Below are 17,597 nucleotides of genomic sequence, written 5' to 3'. Positions count from 1 at the left end.
TCCCTTGATGTTTTCCAATTTAAAAAACTTTAATTTAAAATTTTTTAATGGTGTTGCATGTGAAAAAATATCTTAATAAAACACTTTAGTTAACAGAGGTCAATTAATGGTTCTATATCTTAATATATGTGACCCCTTGTTTAACTGTTTTTGTTTTGAATAGTGAATAAACTAGTTTAGACCACGTGCAATAAATGCACAGTATATAGAGTTTTTTTTTAATAAATTACTTATATATAACTAGTTTAGATCCCGCGTAATGAATGCGCGGTATTTATAGAATTTTTATTTTTGTATTACTTAATCATGCTAAATTAACCCTTCATTAATTTCACATATTTCACGTCATTATATTTTGATATGAGAAAAAAAATTGAACTGTAAAATTATTCAAGAAAATAAGTAAAATTGAACTGTAAAATAATAGTTGTATCTCATTAGTTGCTCATTATTCTCGTTTTTGTATTTTGTTTCGAGAAAAACAAATTAAAACCGAAAATTAATCCAAGAGAATTGAGTAATGTGCTGAAATATATTTTTTTTAAAAATATTTTTTATACCCATAAAACTAATGATTCCAATTTATAAATTATCTCAAATTTTTTTTGTCATGAAAGTAATCAAAACGATTTATAGTTTGTTTATACATAGTACTCTGTATGAGTCAAGTCATTGTCAAATAACCGCATCAATAAAAGATTTAATATTTTAAAGGTTTATATTATTTATATTTTAATTAAAATATTATAGTTTAGTGTTTAGTAAAAATTATATAATTTGATGAAAAGATTAATTTTAATGAAAAGAATTATATAATTAAATACATTATAATTATTAATTTTCTTATTTAGTGAATACAATTAAATTATCAATAACTTCCTTATTTAAAAAGATACTTTTTTGGAGGGAAAGTTTGTGAGGGGATAGTGGTATCTCAATAATTGTTCATACTCCTCGTCATTGTATTTTGTTTTGAGAAAAAAAAAATTGTAACTGACAATTAATCAAGAGAACTAAGTAATGTGCTGAAATGTATTTTAAAAAAAATATTTTTTATACTACAAAACTAATGATTTCAATTTTAAAATTCTCTTAATTTTTTTTTGTCCTTAAAATAATAATAGCGATGTACAGTTTTGTTTTATACTACGTAGTATGAGTTAAGTCGTTCTAAAATGCTATCATCAATAAAAGATTTAGCAATTTATAGTTTTATATAAATTTTATTTATATTTTAACTAGAAAACTATAGTTTAGAGTTTAGTGAAAATAATATAATTTGATTAAAAGATTAATTTAATAAGAAGATAATAATTTAATGAAATAAAATATAATTATTAGTTTCCTTATTTAGTTAATGCCCTTAAATGTAATTAACTTCTTTTTTTAGAAATATGCTTTTTGGAGGGAAAAGTTGTGAGAACACATATATAGTGGATAGGGGATGCAAGCTCTCCAATCTCCATACCATGTACTAAAATACTATTGGTGCGATTTTGAGACTCCGAAGATTTGAACTTAGCTCTTACACCATATATGAGAGAATTATGTCAACCAAAAATTTAAATTGATGGTTAACACACGATTAATATATCTACACCTTATCAACATTGGACTTTTTTTTATAGTGTCTTATTGAAACAAATGTCCATATTATGTTATATGTAGTGATTTTTAAGAAATTCGAGGTAATAACTTCAATTTTTAAGTTGATGAAGGTACTCTGCAAAACTTGAATAAACTTCATTATATCTAAGTTCTTTTTCGTGAGACAATTTTGTAAATTTGCACAAATTTATATATATCTTACAGAAATTAACGACTTATAACTTCATAATTAGTTGAACCATGGTGATTAATTAGTCGAGCCATTACTTTTATTTTGTTTTTTCAATCACTAGTCATCTTGTTTTTATTGTACATCATCGTTTTTTTCCACAGTATTTTTAAACTTTATCCTTTTCCCTGTATTTTCCTCATTTTTAGTTCCTCTTATCAATTTTCCATAGTTAATCTAACAACTAGTTGTATGACCAGTCTATCTTAAGACGCATACATATCTATCTTAAGATTTAAACATGTTAAATAATATTCTATTTGCTTATATAAGATAAGTTTTAATTAAGTTTAAGACATATTTTCTCTTAAACAAGAATTTGTGGTACTCGTAAAACGCAAAGTAAATTTTTGTATAAAAAAGGAAAAAAATGAAGAGTAATTAGGTGAGAATGTAGGACCAATTGGTAATAAATAGCCGACGAAGGATGTTGACATTGTTGTTTAAAAGTCCCTCATCAAGGGCGTTTGTCTGTATGAAGAGATCTTTGTTACCTGTTTATGGTGGAATTTTGCAATACTTGGTCGGATTATGTTTTTGTATGCCTTGTTCTCTATTCCTTAACTTTAGGGTGACGAAAGAAATTTACTAACCTGAATCAATAGAATATAATATAATAATTCAACACAAATTCTCATTTATGATGGGTATATCCATCGCAAGTTTACGACGGGTAAAGTATTATCTATGTGGGTACTGGGTAGATAAGACAAAAACATAGTGCCTAGAGAGTAACAATCTGTTGAAGTGCCTAGATTAAGACATCCCTTAAACATATACTCTCCATGTCCTGGTCATTTATTTACCTTTAATTTTGGCATAAAGATCCAGGAGAGTGAAGAGGACCATTTGTGATGGTTGTTAGTGGATGAGAAGTGACTCATAATAAAGGTATGAAAATTAATAATAAAATATAGAAAAGTAAATAAATAAATGTGATACTCTAAAATGTAATAGGTAAACAAATAACCTGAATAAAAGGGTGTAATAACTTGTTGGAATTGAAATGGATTCATTGCTGATTTGTACTGTATATGACTATACCTAATGAAATTTGTTTTGGTAAAACTTTAGAGCAATTTAAGAAAATATTGATTTTTGTGGATTAATAATACTAATCCTTTTAATGCCAACCTTGTACTATCGAATCAACATTCTAGAAAGCAGGAATAATTGTCGAATGTCGAAATTAAAGTGTCGAGCTAGTTACTTAATTGTCGAGATTAAAATACGTACATTAGTATATGGAAATATCAAGAGTTTTTATATATAGAAAATCATAGAAATACATGACAAGATTAAAGTACATACCTATATTTTATTTAGTTATTTTCATAATTTTATACTCCGTTCTTTTTTGTATCATCTTTTTACTTTTGGGATTTACTACGAATTTGTGTAATTACTGGCCCGGAGGCCGGAGCGTATCTATAAATTGCCAACAAGTAGAGTGGGCCGAGTAATGGGTGCACAAGTGCGTAACAAATAATTGGCCAAGCCCAAAGCCACCACCGTGAGATGAATAGCGAAGCGAATTAGTTCATTTTGGTGGGCTTGACATTTTTTGCTTAATAAATAGGAGTACTAACTTGGCCCTTTTATAATTTTGGGTTGTTCGTAACAGGCGGCATTGTTCTTAGAGCTCGCAAGTCTGACCTGATTCGAGCGATCCGATCTGATAGAATCCGAGAATATTGCAAACCGAAATCGACATGTAACTTGGCAGGACCCGATGATCAATAACCCGAATCCGACCCAACCTGATATTGAATTTGGGTCAATATGTGAGTAATTCCACTTAGACCTGTCAAACGGGTCGGGCGGGCGGGTTACGGGTTCGGTCATTTCGGGTTCGTGTAAAATACGGGTCGTGTCAGTTTCGGGTTTGTAAAATACGGGTTTATACGAGTCGGGTTTATACGGGTTTCGGGTCGGGTTAGGGTCAATTTCGGGTTTGTAAAATACGGGTTCGAGCGGGTCGGTTTATACGGATTTCGGGTCGGGTTAGGGTCAAAACGGGTCTTCGTTACTCCTTTTTAAATAATTGTATAAATTATTATTTTTTCATCTATTTTTTCGAGATTTTTTTGTATCCTTTTATTTACTCTTAAATTCATGATCAATTTATCTTTTATTTTTCTATCTAGTAGTCTCCCTTTTTTACATAACATATACTGTATAATATATTTACTAGTTTCACACCTGTGCGTTTCAACGAGGTAATTAACTTAATTATAATGTAAAACTTGTGCGTTGCAACTGGTACAATAATTGGAAGATTCAAAATATTTTGGTCTGATACCTAAATTCAATGATACTCTTATTTATAGTCATGAGATCATCCCACCTTATAATAATCTTTTGATGTGGGACAATTTAACTATTTAGATGTATATTCATCACAATTACATAATTTTTCAATGTGAGACAATAATATACTTAGAAGTACACCATATTTTTCGCACCTAATTCGACATCAAACATGGTTTACTAATAAGCAAATGCTTCCTCCAATCCGTTATTTTCTTCCCATTGTTTGTGGGCACCGGTATTAAGGAGATGAATAAAATAAGAGTAAAAGAGTTGGGTGGGGTTTGGTAATAGGAGAGAGTGATGAATAATTAGGAATTAAATAATGAATTGTGGGCCACAAACATTAAGGATGTTTATTTTCTTTAATTTTAGTTCTAACGACATGGTTTTTGTTAATTTTTTCAATTATATATTCTGATACATGGTATAGTAAGAATATTTTTTTTCTCTAATATATGTAATATCTCAACTTTGTGCGAAATGTTGAACTGATAAGTTGTTATACGGTGCGTGACAAATTGTGAGTAGCGACTATATATCTTCTAATCATTTGATTAATTAATCATGTGCTAAAACTATGCTTTAAAACATATATCAGCATGCTTTATTTAATATTTTGAAAGTTGGAATATTTTTAATCATTTTATATTAGTATAATTTGCTTTAAATACTAAATTTTAATAAAATTTCCCATCAACGGGTCGGGTTACGGGTCGGGTCGGGTCTTGACCCTAAATGTGCGGGTCATTACCGGGTCGGGTCATTTTCGGGTTCACATTTTTTCGGGTCGGGTTCGGGCGGGTTTCGGTCAGTTTTCCGGGCCGGGTCATCTTTTGACAGGTCTAATTCCACTTGTTTATTACCAAACACATAAGGATAGGAAAGGGTAATTCATTCCTTTCCCCTTGTTACCCTTTTTTAATTCCATTTCCTTTCCCGTTTGCGAACTAAACGCCCCCTTAATTGAATTAGAGATCTAACTCTAGAGTTTATATTAGACATATGAGAACAAGTGGGAGTTATAATTAATATATTTTATTGTTGATACTTAGTTCGTTAATCTTTGTCAAATTAGTTATGACTCATGAGAATATGTTGGGTTATTCTCTAGTTTATTGAGGGAATTTCCACATTAAGCGATGTCAAGATGTTTCATGGCTTCAATGCTATATAACTCATCTATTGATTGAGTTTGTAAGATGCGTTCATTATACAAACGCACACAAACGCCTTCTTGAATGAATGTATGAGAAACATTCATCTTAAGCTTTTAAAGAAGCATATGTTACTCTCTCTATGATCACCTATAAATATGTGAGATTAGAGAGCTTATTTCATCAATCACAAAAATACAAAATATATTATTAATCCACAATAATTAGTTTATTATTATGAGAGTTATCCTCTTTGTGAGAGAAGAAAGTCATTATTAATAGTGAGAGATATCCACCTTATTAAGGTGATGACTTGTAATCCTATTACAAATATTATAGTGGAAGAATTGGACTACTCGTCCCGCGGTTGTTTACCTATTTGGGTTTTTCCGCGTAACCAAAAATTTTATTGTGTCTTTGTCTCAATTTAATTTACTCACTTTATTTATTTTTCCCGTAATTACACAAATAGGAAAATACGAGTTTTTCCCAACAGTGGTATCAGAGCCATGTTAGCGGGCTCATTATATTTTCTTGTGTATTATTATGGAGACTACCATCGCTCATTATGATGGTGATATGTTTAAACTCACGGTTGATAACTATTCCTATTGGAAACCAATGACGGAGGATCATTTATATTGTAAAGATTTGTATAAGCTTATCATCAATGAAGACAAGCCGGAAGGAAAATCAGACAAAGATTAGGATCTCCTTAATCGGAAAGCGGTCGCTATGATACGTAAATATATTGACCGAAGTTTATTTGAGCATGTGGCTACTTTCACTAATGCCCATGAATTATGGACAAAACTTGAATCTATGATTCAAAAGAAAACTCCTAGAAATAAAGCTCTTCTCGTAAGACGATTGGTGAAGTTAGATTATAAAGATGGTCAAGGCATGATTGAACACTTGAACAATTTCAAGGGTCTTGTAAACCAGTTAACCAAGGTGGATATAAAGATTGATGATGAGTGTAATACTACGGTTTTCATAGGTTGGTACTCGACCGAGTATGGCCTACTCGGTCGAGTAAAGTGTGTCGTGTATCCTGTTTGGCTACTGCCCAGGAATACTCGGCCGAGTATGCGGAATACTCGACCGAGTAGAGGATACTCGGCCGAGTATACTCTATACTCGACCGAGTATCCGGTCCGTCGAGTGTTATTTCCGCGGTTTGATTTGAAAATGATTAGGGCGATATATAATACGCTAAACAGTTTCTAATTACATTTTACAAAACCTAAACACTTCTACGACGCTCTAATCATCTCTGAATCTCTCCTTTGTGTGTGGGTGATCATAACAATTGTATTCATTCCTTTGTTCATCGTCGTTAAGTCCTTATCTTCATATTCATTGGTTCATATTTTAGGGTTTGTCTTTGATTATGAATTGGGGAAAATGGGGTTTTGCATATAGTGATTGTGTTATGTGATTGTTGATTAGGCGGAGACTTCGTAGAGGAGCCGTTCTAGATTGCTTGCTTGTATTCCTTGCATTTGTGCTAAGGTAGGGTTTCCCCTACTCAGTTCCTGTTTAATTGATTTGAGATGTTTTGTTGTACTGTGTATGATTGTTGTCTGCTGATCATCGTTGGAGTGTTGGTTGTGATGGTGTTGTGATGATTGTGGTGGAGTCACTTACGGGAGTGTCTTCACACCGTAGTTCGCCCTCCGTGGAACCCGCCACGGGAGGGGATGTGCACATTAAGGGACAGGGATATCGCTCGTTGATGAGCGGGATTTAGGTGGGGATTGGCTGCGGTCCCCCACTGGTGGCGAGGATTACCTGTTGCGATGGGTAATCTGGTAGGGCTACACACTTCGGTGTGTAGTCGGTTACTGTGTGAGATCGGGAGACCGGAGTTGGAGAATGATCAGCTGGTTGCTTTATACGCTTGTCTTACTTTAATTATTCAGTAACTGACCCCGTTGTGTTTTGTAAAATCTGTGGTGATCCATTCGGGGATGGTGAGCAGATTGTGACAGGTGATGCAGTTGATGAGCTTTGGAGGCAGTTATGGGAGTCACCACGCAAACTTAGTTATCGCTGTCAAGAGTTGTAGTTGTTATTCATAATCGTTGGTTTTTGGATAGTTGTTTATGTCGGATTTTGAGACTATGTAAACTTTACTTTATCGTACTTTAATAAATGTATTTGGATTGTTGCTTTTGATATATACTAACCTCGGGCAACCGAGATGGTAACGGCCTTTCATGCTAGGGTAGTCCTTGGTAAGGTACCTTGGTATGAGGGGGTGTTACAAAGTGGTATCATAGCCGACGATTCCGGCACCTAAAACTAATGAACCCAATGAACTTAGGGAGTCTAAATAAAATGAACCCGGGGAGAGTTGTTTAGAGCTACCGCAAGGACTTGGGAGACGTCCCGAAGTCGCACTATGGCCCTCACAATCTCAAGCCGGTCACCAAGGGGGAACTTTTGTGTGTTTATTCGATGTATGTGTGTGGTATGTGGAACTTGAATGGTTGGATCATGTGGTAGGAGGTGTGATATGTGGAAATATGTGTAAAACATGGCGGAATTGGTTGAAACGGATTTGGTATGAAATATGTTGGCATGTTACGTGCTTATTACATGGCTTTTAAGATTGATGATATATTATATATAACTTTGGGTAGAAAGGCATACATAGGATATATTTATGAACTGTTTTAGCACGTTTTGGCATGACTCGGCCGAGCATGGTATGTACTCGACCGAGTAGGGAGCACTCGGCCGAGTAACCAAGCACTCGACCGAGTGTTGTTTGGCAGTGAGTAGCAGTGGCTACTGGAAGTGTTTACTCGACCGACTATTTTAGCATACTCGAACGAGTTGAGCATACTCGACCGAGCATGGTTTATACTCGACCGAGTATGATTCTTGTGTTTTTGACGTTGGCTACTGGAGTGGATTACTCGACCGAGTATCAGTGATACTCGACCGAGTAGTCCTTACTCGACCGAGTATTGCTATATACTCGGCCGAGTGCTTCTTTGGCGGAGGGTCGTTTACATTTGAGCCGTAGGCTTTTGTGCTTACGTTCCTTTACTTCTTATCAGCTCAAAATGCTGCCAAAGAGGACTGCCGCGCAAATCCAAGCATCTGAGATGACTATCGATGAGATAGCTCGCATGATCGAGCAACAAGAGGCTCTCCTTGAGGCTCTTAAGAATGTGGGTAAGGGGGCAGAGAAACCGGTGGGTGCCACCCAACTTAGCATCATCATAGCCCGCTTTAACCCACCTACTTATGAGGGCGTCGGAGAACCAAAATTGCTCGAAAACTGGCACCGTGAGATGGAGAGTCTTATGAAAGTCGTTAAGTGTCCGCCAGAGTTAGTGGTTGAGCAGGTAGTGTACTATCTGAGGGGAGAGGTTGTTGTATGGTGGCAGAACGTCAAAGAAGACGCCAGAGCTTACTACCAGGCTGAGGGTTTAGGGGCTATACCATGGTCAGGTTTGGAGAGTGCCATGAGGGAACAGTTTGTGCCGGAGCATATCCGTCACAAGTTGAGATCTGAGTTCGATTCCTTCACCATGACTGATGATATGACAGTCACCGAGTACTATCACCGGTTCCTTGAGTTATCTTGCTATGCGGAAGACATGCAGTTAGGGCAAAGAGGTTTGGCTCTTCGTTTCGAGAGGGGTTTGTCAGCCAAGGACATGAACCGCTTACCAGCTGGAGTTATCACTGATCTTAAAGATGTGTACCTGAGGGCTGGTCAAGCTGAGAGGTTGGTAGATCTCTCTAAGGAAGCTACCGAGAGAACTGCTGTTGAGAAAAGGAAAGCAGAGAGTGGGAACAACAATCAGTCAGGTAATAAGAAGGGCAACTTCATTCAGACTAGAGCTTTTTATGGTGGAGCTGGTTTTTCTGGAGGATCACGAGCTTGGAGTAGAGGTGGTGGTCGGAGTGTGAGTGACAACTCCAACCTTTCTTGTTTGAACTGTGGTGGCATAGGCCACAAGAGACGTGACTGCACGAGTGCCAGGACTGGAGGAGGCTCGAGAGCTTTTCAGGGGAATTTCTCACAGGGTCCGAGTCAGAGCTTTGCTAGCAACCAACAATCTGGATCATGGGGTAACCGTGGAGGACGTAGCAACAATGGCGGTTTTAACCGTAACAGTGGAGGATCTTACCAGCGCCCGAACAACAGCGTCACCCAGGATTCGGTAGCTAAGCCGAGTACTTCTAACGCCTCGGTCCAGGGAGGAGGTCAGAAAAGCAGTGGGAAGCTCTTTATGATGGATAAGCAAGAAGCTCAGAATGATGCACATGTAGTCACCGGTACCTTTCTTGTTCATAATACACCGTCTTTTGTTTTGTTTGACTCGGGGGTAACACACTCTTTTGTGTCTAGGAGTCATGCTTTGTCTATGGGCTTGGGGGAGTTTGAACTTGTAAAAGATGATGTGTTTATACCTTCTGGGGAGTCGGTGTCATTTTTAAGTTGTATAGGAGCGTGTCCATGTTGGTTGGAGGGGTAGACTTACCGGTTGACTTGCTAGAGTTTCCTATGGATGGGTTTGAGGTTATCGTCGGGATGGATTGGTTGGGTAAGTATGATGCCAAGATAGATTGTCGGCAAAAGAAAGTGTCTTTAAAGTGTCCTAAGGGTATAAGGGTGTCTTATAAGGGGTTTGTTGTGAGACCTAAGTGTAAGTTCATCGCGGTAATGACCTTAAAGTCGTGCTTGAGGAAGAAGTGCCCCTTGATTCTTTGTCAAGTGAGAGATCTCCGGGTGGAGCCGCAGACAGCTTCTGATATACCTGTGGTGGGAGAGTTTGGTGATGTCTTTCCAGAAGAGATATCGGGGTTGCCGCCAAAGAGAGATGTTGACTTCAACGTGGAGCTTAAACCGGGAACATGTCCTATATATAAAACACCATACCGTATGGCACCTAAAGAACTAGCAGAGTTGAAGAAACAGTTACATGTAGGGGTGTAAACGAGCCGAGCCGAGCTCGAGCTCGGGTGGGCTCGGGCTCGGCTCGAATTTTTTAGCTCGACTCGAAGCTCGTTAAGCCTAAAAAATTAAAGCTCGAACTCGGCTTGGGAAAAGCTCGAGTTCGAATCGAGCTCGTTTTGTCATTATATATTTTCACTTTCTCACCTTTTAAATCTAACTAAATATAAATATTTTTAAAAAATAAATAAAATTATAAAATACTAAAATTGTTATATTATAACATACTTATATAAATGTTTAAATAAAATTTAATTTGAAATAATAATAATATTACAATATAAAGATTATACAAAAAAAATTATAAACGAGCCCAAACGAGCTTTCGAGCCGAGCCTTGTTGAGCTCGGGCTCGGCTCGTATTTAACCGAGCTCGGCTCGAGCTCGATTTGACCAAGCACGAGCCAAGCTTTGACCGAGCCGAATCCGAGGGCTCGACGAGCCGGCTCATATCATTGACAACCCTAGTTACATGAGCTGTTAGACAAGGGGTATATCCGGCCAAGTGTGTCGCCATGGGGAGCTCCAGTTTTGTTTGTAAAGAATAAAGATGGGAGCATGAGGCTATGTATCGACTACAGGGAGCTTAATCGTGTCACAATGAAGAACAAGTATCCTTTGCCTAGGACTGATGATCTGTTTGACCAGCTGAGTGGAGCAGGAGTGTTCTCTAAGATCGATCTGAGGTCAGGTTATCACCAGTTGAGGATAACAGATGAGGATATTCCCAAGATAGCCTTCCGATCCCGTTATGGCCACTATGAGTATGTGGTAATGCCTTTTGGTCTGACTAATGCACCAGTAGCTTTCATTGATTTGATGAATCGGATTTTCAGTCCGTTCTTGGACAAGTTTGTGGTTGTCTTCATTGATGACATCTTCGTCTACTCTAAGACTAAGGAGCAACATGAGGAGCACTTGAGGCAAGTTTTGCAGACTTTGAGGGACAACCAACTTTATGCCAAGCTATCTAAGTGTGAGTTCTGGTTAGAGGAGGTGGCTTTTCTGGGTCATGTGATATCTAAGAAGGGGGTGTCCGTGGATCCTAGCAAGATTGAGGCAGTGACCAAGTGGGAGTCACCGAAGAGTGTTGCTGAGATTCAGAGTTTCTTGGGTCTAGCTGGTTACTACAGGAGGCTCGTGAAAGACTTTTATAGGATAGCACTGCCTATGACTGCCTTGATGAGGAAAGAGACCAGATTCGTATGGGATGAGAGTTGTGAGACGGCGTTCTAGACCTTAAAGGAGCGTTTGACCACAGCTCCTATTCTATCTTTGCCAGAGGGATGTGAGAACTTTGAAGTATATAGCGATGCTTCAAAGAATGGTCTGGGTTATGTTTTGATGCAGGATGGGAAGGTTATTGCTTATGCCTCGAGGCAGATGAAGCCATATGAGGAGAACTACCCTACTCATGATTTGGAACTGGGTGCAGTTATCTTTGCTCTTAAGATTTGGAGGCACTACCTTTACGGGGCAACCTTTAAGGTGTTTTCAGATCATAAGAGTCTGAAGTATATCTACACTCAAAAGGAGCTTAACATATGACAGAGACGATGGATGGAGCTGATCGGGGACTACGATATGGAGATCATATATCATGAGGGTAAGGCTAACGTTGTTGCAGATGATTTGAGTAGGAAGAGCGTCCATTCGCTGTGTACAGCTATGTCTTTGCTGAAGCTGAGGGATGAGATGTCCAGGATGGGAATCTATATGATAAGGAAAGGGGATGCCATCGGGGATTTGACGATCAAGCCGAATTTGTACGAGAACATCAAGAGTAAGCAAGAGCTTGATCCTAAGATTCAAGAGTGGAAGTCTAGGGTGGAGAGTAGCACAGTTTCCGGGTTTTCTATCCGCACAGACGGGAGTGTTCGCTTTGATGGAAGATGGTGCATTCATGATGATGCAGATTTGAGGAGAGTGATCCTGACAGAGGCTCATTGCACTCCTTATTCGGTTCACCCAGGAGGTGACAAGCTGTATAAGGACCTCAAGAAGACCTTTTGGTGTCCTAATATGAAAAGGGATGTGGCTGAGTTCGTGGCTAGATGTTTGACCTGTCAGAGGGTCAAGGGTGAGCAGCGGAGACCACAAGGTAAGCTTCAATATCTTGAGGTACCTAAGGGGAAGTGGGAGTCGATCTCTATGGAATTTATCGTGGGGTTACCTAGGACATAGCAAGGTAACAATATGATCTGGGTGATTGTCGACCGGTTAACAAAGTCAGCTCATTTCGTTCCTATGAAGGATACCTGGTCTAAGATGCAGCTGGCCTTGTGTTACAGGAGACATGTGGTCCGGTTACATGGTATACCTAAAGATATAGTTGTGGACGTGGGCCACGGGGGCGCTTGGGAAACAAGCGTTTGCATTTGTGGAGTCGCCACCAATTTTTATGGGAAATTGGAACCGTTCGAATACCTCGTGTCATGTCAAGACACATAGTAGTGACATGAACACCAAGAACTCATTACCCTTAGCATTCTATGTCTAGAATGACTCGTGGATGCCAATGAACACGGATGTTCACGAGAGATCCGGGTAAGGGGTGAGGGTACGTATTAGGAAGCTCTTTTGATCGAACACCTAATCCCGCCCGCCTCGATAGCGGCCTCTACTAATGATTAGGGAAGTTATTTATACTTGATATATCGTCGATTATATGCATGCAATGCAACATCCAAGTTTTGATCCTAGCATGTGAGAATTAGGCTATGTCGGTGAACAATTAATTAGCAAACAATTGGGTCGAAATGGAATTTAAGGTTCAATTACATGTGAAAACATACAAATGATACAAAATACAATGAAGGAAAAAAATTACAATAATAAAAATACAATAATTACATCGGATTTAACGATTTATGTCGAAAATAATTCTAAAACGGATAATTTGAGAAAAAGAATAAAGGAATGAACGAACGAATAGGAATTAGGATGATAATACGAGTAATAATTAATTAAACGTAAGCTAAATTAAACTAGGTCAAAGCAGAACGAAAGTTCAGAGACAGAAATCATCCTGGAACAGGCGCAGCAGGACTGCGCCCTTTGGAAGAGGCGCAGCAGTTACTGCGTCTGTTCCAAGGGTGAGTTCTGGCTGTGAAGCCGGAACTGCAAATCGTTAATATTAATTGATGATCTTAAGGATTGATTACGATATTTAACTCGGATAGAAGTGATTTAATGCATTAATTACATATGAATGAGTCATAAAAGCAATAAAACACGGATGAGACGGATGCAAACGAATTAATTACATGAACGAAAGATTGATTAGTGACATAGGTGAACTAAATAGGTTTAAACATGACGAATTAATGACGAACTAATGATGAATATGACAATAGACAGATGAAAATATATCAAAGATCGAATTTCAGAAACTCAATATGAAAGAATTGAATCTCTACAACCCGGATTGAATTTAATGACGAAAACCCGCAAATATGAATTATAAGGGATTTAAGTCGTATTAATGATTAATTATATGTATTAATGAATGATAAATAATATACATGTGAAATTATTATGCTATCATATCAAAGAATTGACGAACAAACGAAATTAAATAAAGAAAACGAATTACAGAGGACGAAGGAAGAAGAAAGGAAGCAGGAACTGCTGCAGCCTCACGAAGAGGCGCAGCAGGTGCTGCGTCCCTTCGAAGAGGCGCAGCAGTTGCTGCGTCCTTTCTCGACGGTTGTCTTCTGATAATCCGTAAAAAGGGGTTTTAAACACGGTTTTATAAATCGGTTTTAATAAATATTTTCGACATAAACCTTACAATAGTGATACAATAAATAAAGAACAATAAATAAAGAAGGATTTACACCCTCAGACTTACATGTTTGACGAAACGAGATGAACTAAGTTATCGATTAGTGATGCTCGACTCGAATGTAACGAAAGTGCCCTCGCAAGAGGAAAACGAACAAAGATTAATTAAGTTGATTGGTGTGGAGTTGGTCAAATTGGTCGGTCATGCAAACGAGGCTGGTACTCAGAAGGATCCGAGCTTACGTGGTCGAATGTTCAAGCACGTAGACGCCAAAAAGTAAGAACGTGGACTTAGAATGCAAAGGGAGAAGAGAAGGGCGGACACTCGCGTGAGAAATATGAGGAGCGAAGGCTCCTATTTATACTAATCACGTGAAGGAATAGGGTTTTCGGAGAGACTTTGGAAGTGAATCTCGGAAAGATATGAAAAAGATACGAAAAATACGCAGAAAAGGACCTGGGAAGAGGCGCAGCATGCACTGCGTCTCTTGGAAGAGGCGCAGCACCTGCTGCGTCTGTTCCCAAGTGGTTTCCTCCTGCGGAAGAAAGATTTCCGTGTTTAATTTATGGAATAACGAGATAATCTTATTTTCCTTAATATTTTGTATGAATATTACGGGAAATTCTTTACCAAAGAATAAAAGATTTGTGAAATATTTACAAAATATGGAATAGAAATATCCGGAACATTCCAGAACATTCCGACTCGGGATTTAACGGTTATCAGAAAATGAAGACGATTTTAGGCCCGGACTCCAAATGTACTCTAATTACTGCCAAAACGACCGTATCGGCATGTAGATGACGACTAAGAGGTAGACATTAATGTTTGAGCAATCACTTGACGATAAACTTATGAATTGTCACAAATCGTTCCGCGTACCAAACATGCGGCCCAATCATCACCGGGGGTTTGCGGGAGGTGAAGAAACGAGGTGTCTACAGAGCCCCCACTTTGACTGAGGCTTGGTCAAGGCGAAAGTCAAAGTATAGCCATCAGGTCAATCGAAGATTACAACCTGACGACTATGGCGACGCAAGGCGGCTCATGGGGTCTGAGCCAAGGACCTGTCGTCGGGAACATTTTAGAGTCTGTCGACTATCGGGGAGGGTCGTTTAAAGTCCATTAGACTACGTAAGGACGCTCGCCAGCCATAAGAAGAGACCGTACCTGAGATACCCCTGGGTGAAACGAGACTGAAGACGCTTCGGCAAAACTCTTTGGTCTGAAGATAACTTAGTGTCTGAAGGCATTAGGGGTTACAGGGATTCTGAAGAAACTTCTTAACACTTCCGAAGGCTAACTCTGAAGGCTATCTCTCACTAAAGGAAAGGCTGAAGGACAACTCTCTCTAAAGGACTGAAAGGGGACTTAACTGAAAAGGGGTTATCTGAAGGTTACTGAAAGGATTATCCTGAAAGGGTCATCTAAGGGTTGTCTAAAGGGTATCTGAAGGTCACTGAAAGGATTATCCTGAAGGTGTCTGAAGAAATAAATGATTATCTGAAGGAAGGAGGCTGAAGGAAGGATTATCCCAAAGGTTATCTATAGGGTTGTCTGAAAGATTAAGGTAAGTTTCTGAAAGATCTTAAGGGTCTATCCTGAAAAGGGTTATCTGAAAGATATGAAGGTTTATCCTAAAAAGGGTTACCTGAAAGGATATGAAGGTTTATCCTGAAAAGGGTTACCTGAAAGGATATGAAGGTTTATCCTGAAAAGGGTTATATGAAGGTTTATCCTGGAAAGGGTTACCTAAAGGGTATGAAGGTTTATCCTGAAAAGGGTTACCTAAAGGGATGAAGGATCGCCTGGGGGTATCTGCCTGTCTCTGTCCTCAAGCAAGCTCTCGTTGGGTGATTATTGTGGTTGAATCTCCATGTCTCGAGAAGAACAGCGAACTCTTGCTGGGGGATTATTGTGGTGTGTCGAAACATCGTTAGATAAAATCCGCTCGTTGTTGCAAGCGAAGTCTTGATAAAGTACTGCTTCTGATACTTACCTGCATGGTTAGTAGCCACACAAGAATGCAATCTAATATATGCACGTAAGCAATTATCATATGGTCCTCGAATGAGAAAACACATAGGCTTTGCAAAAGTCGTTTCTTTATAAAAGTCGTTTAAAACTTGTTTAAAGAAGATTTGTCGTTTGTAATGCGTTATGCATACTCAATGGGGTTTAGACACGTGACTGACGCGACGTAGACCTTATACGGATGCAAAATATAGACTTAGCTTGGGCTGACGCGACACTAACTTAGATTTGACGCGACACAGGGATAACTTTGACAGACTTTGTTTAAGTATGCGCAACCCCTAGCCAAGTGTGGGTGACAACGCGTATCGGTTCCAAAGGTAGAAGAATTACAAGTATGATGAAGGCATATAAAGGCAAGGCATGAGCCATGGATCATCTGTCTACTAGGACTTCTTTCACCACCGTTTGCTGTAAAAGATACCCTTGAGGCACGATAACTTGGAGAATCGATCTAAGACCTTTGTCATTGTCCGGACCGAGCACTAGCTAGACTCTAAAGAGAGAGGAGAATAAAAGAAGGGTGGCATCTCGGAAGAGAAGCCCCCAGGATGAGAAGATGACTCTGGAATTTGGTAAAAAGGAGATTGGGCGACAAGAAGGAGCCCCCAGTATAGAGGTGCTGGTTGTGGAAGGGATGTTAATTGAGATTGAAAGTTGGTAGTGGGAATGGTTGTGTCCTTGAGGACTGCCTACGTATTCACGTGAAGTAAAATCAAACCAGATCGTAGTTCTGAGGTTTGGTTAATTTTATTTGGGTGTTGTGGTTGTATCCTTCTCGTGTAAGAAAGGACTGCCTACGTATCCACCTGAAAAGGTGAAATCAAACCATGCTCGTAGTTCAAGTAAATGTAAAGGAATAATTGTTCTAAGCAAGAGCTTGTAATGAACTTAGAAGATAAGCATGAGCTTTTTACTTACTCTAAAGGTGCAAATTTAGTTTATTTGATGATATGAGGATGACAAATTGTCAAAATGCAAAAGCAGAGTGACATTGGCTTATTTCAACTTTGGCCAGGGGCCGTTTATTTTGTGCCACAAGAGCGACATGTGAGGTTACGCGAGGCGCGTTTTTGTTCCTATTCTAGGCATAATACCGTTTTCGTTGGTCAAGGTTCGTTGGGTTGGCAAATTCATTCCCATCTAGGTCTGTGATTCTAACCGCACCCCCTGGAAGTATGGACTTGACTAGAAATGGTCCGGCCCAATTAGGTTTGGATTTTCCCCGTGGATCGACAGGTAAAAGAGCTCTAACTGACTTGAGCACTAAGTCTCCTTCCTTGATGTTCCTTGGCTTAACCCTTTTGTTGAAGGCTCGTTTGATACGTGCTTGATATGTTTGAACGTTGTGCAAGGCGCGTAGCCTACGTTCATCCAGGAGGATGAGTTCTTCATATCTATCCCTCTTCCAATAAGCTTCCGGGATTTGACTTTCGAGTAAGATACGCAATGATGGTATTTATAACTCGACTGGCTGTACAGCTTCCATGC

Source organism: Silene latifolia, chromosome 6 (genome assembly GCF_048544455.1).
Source record: "Silene latifolia isolate original U9 population chromosome 6, ASM4854445v1, whole genome shotgun sequence".
Classification (NCBI taxonomy): domain Eukaryota; kingdom Viridiplantae; phylum Streptophyta; class Magnoliopsida; order Caryophyllales; family Caryophyllaceae; genus Silene; species Silene latifolia.
This window is presented reverse-complemented; position numbering follows the sequence as displayed.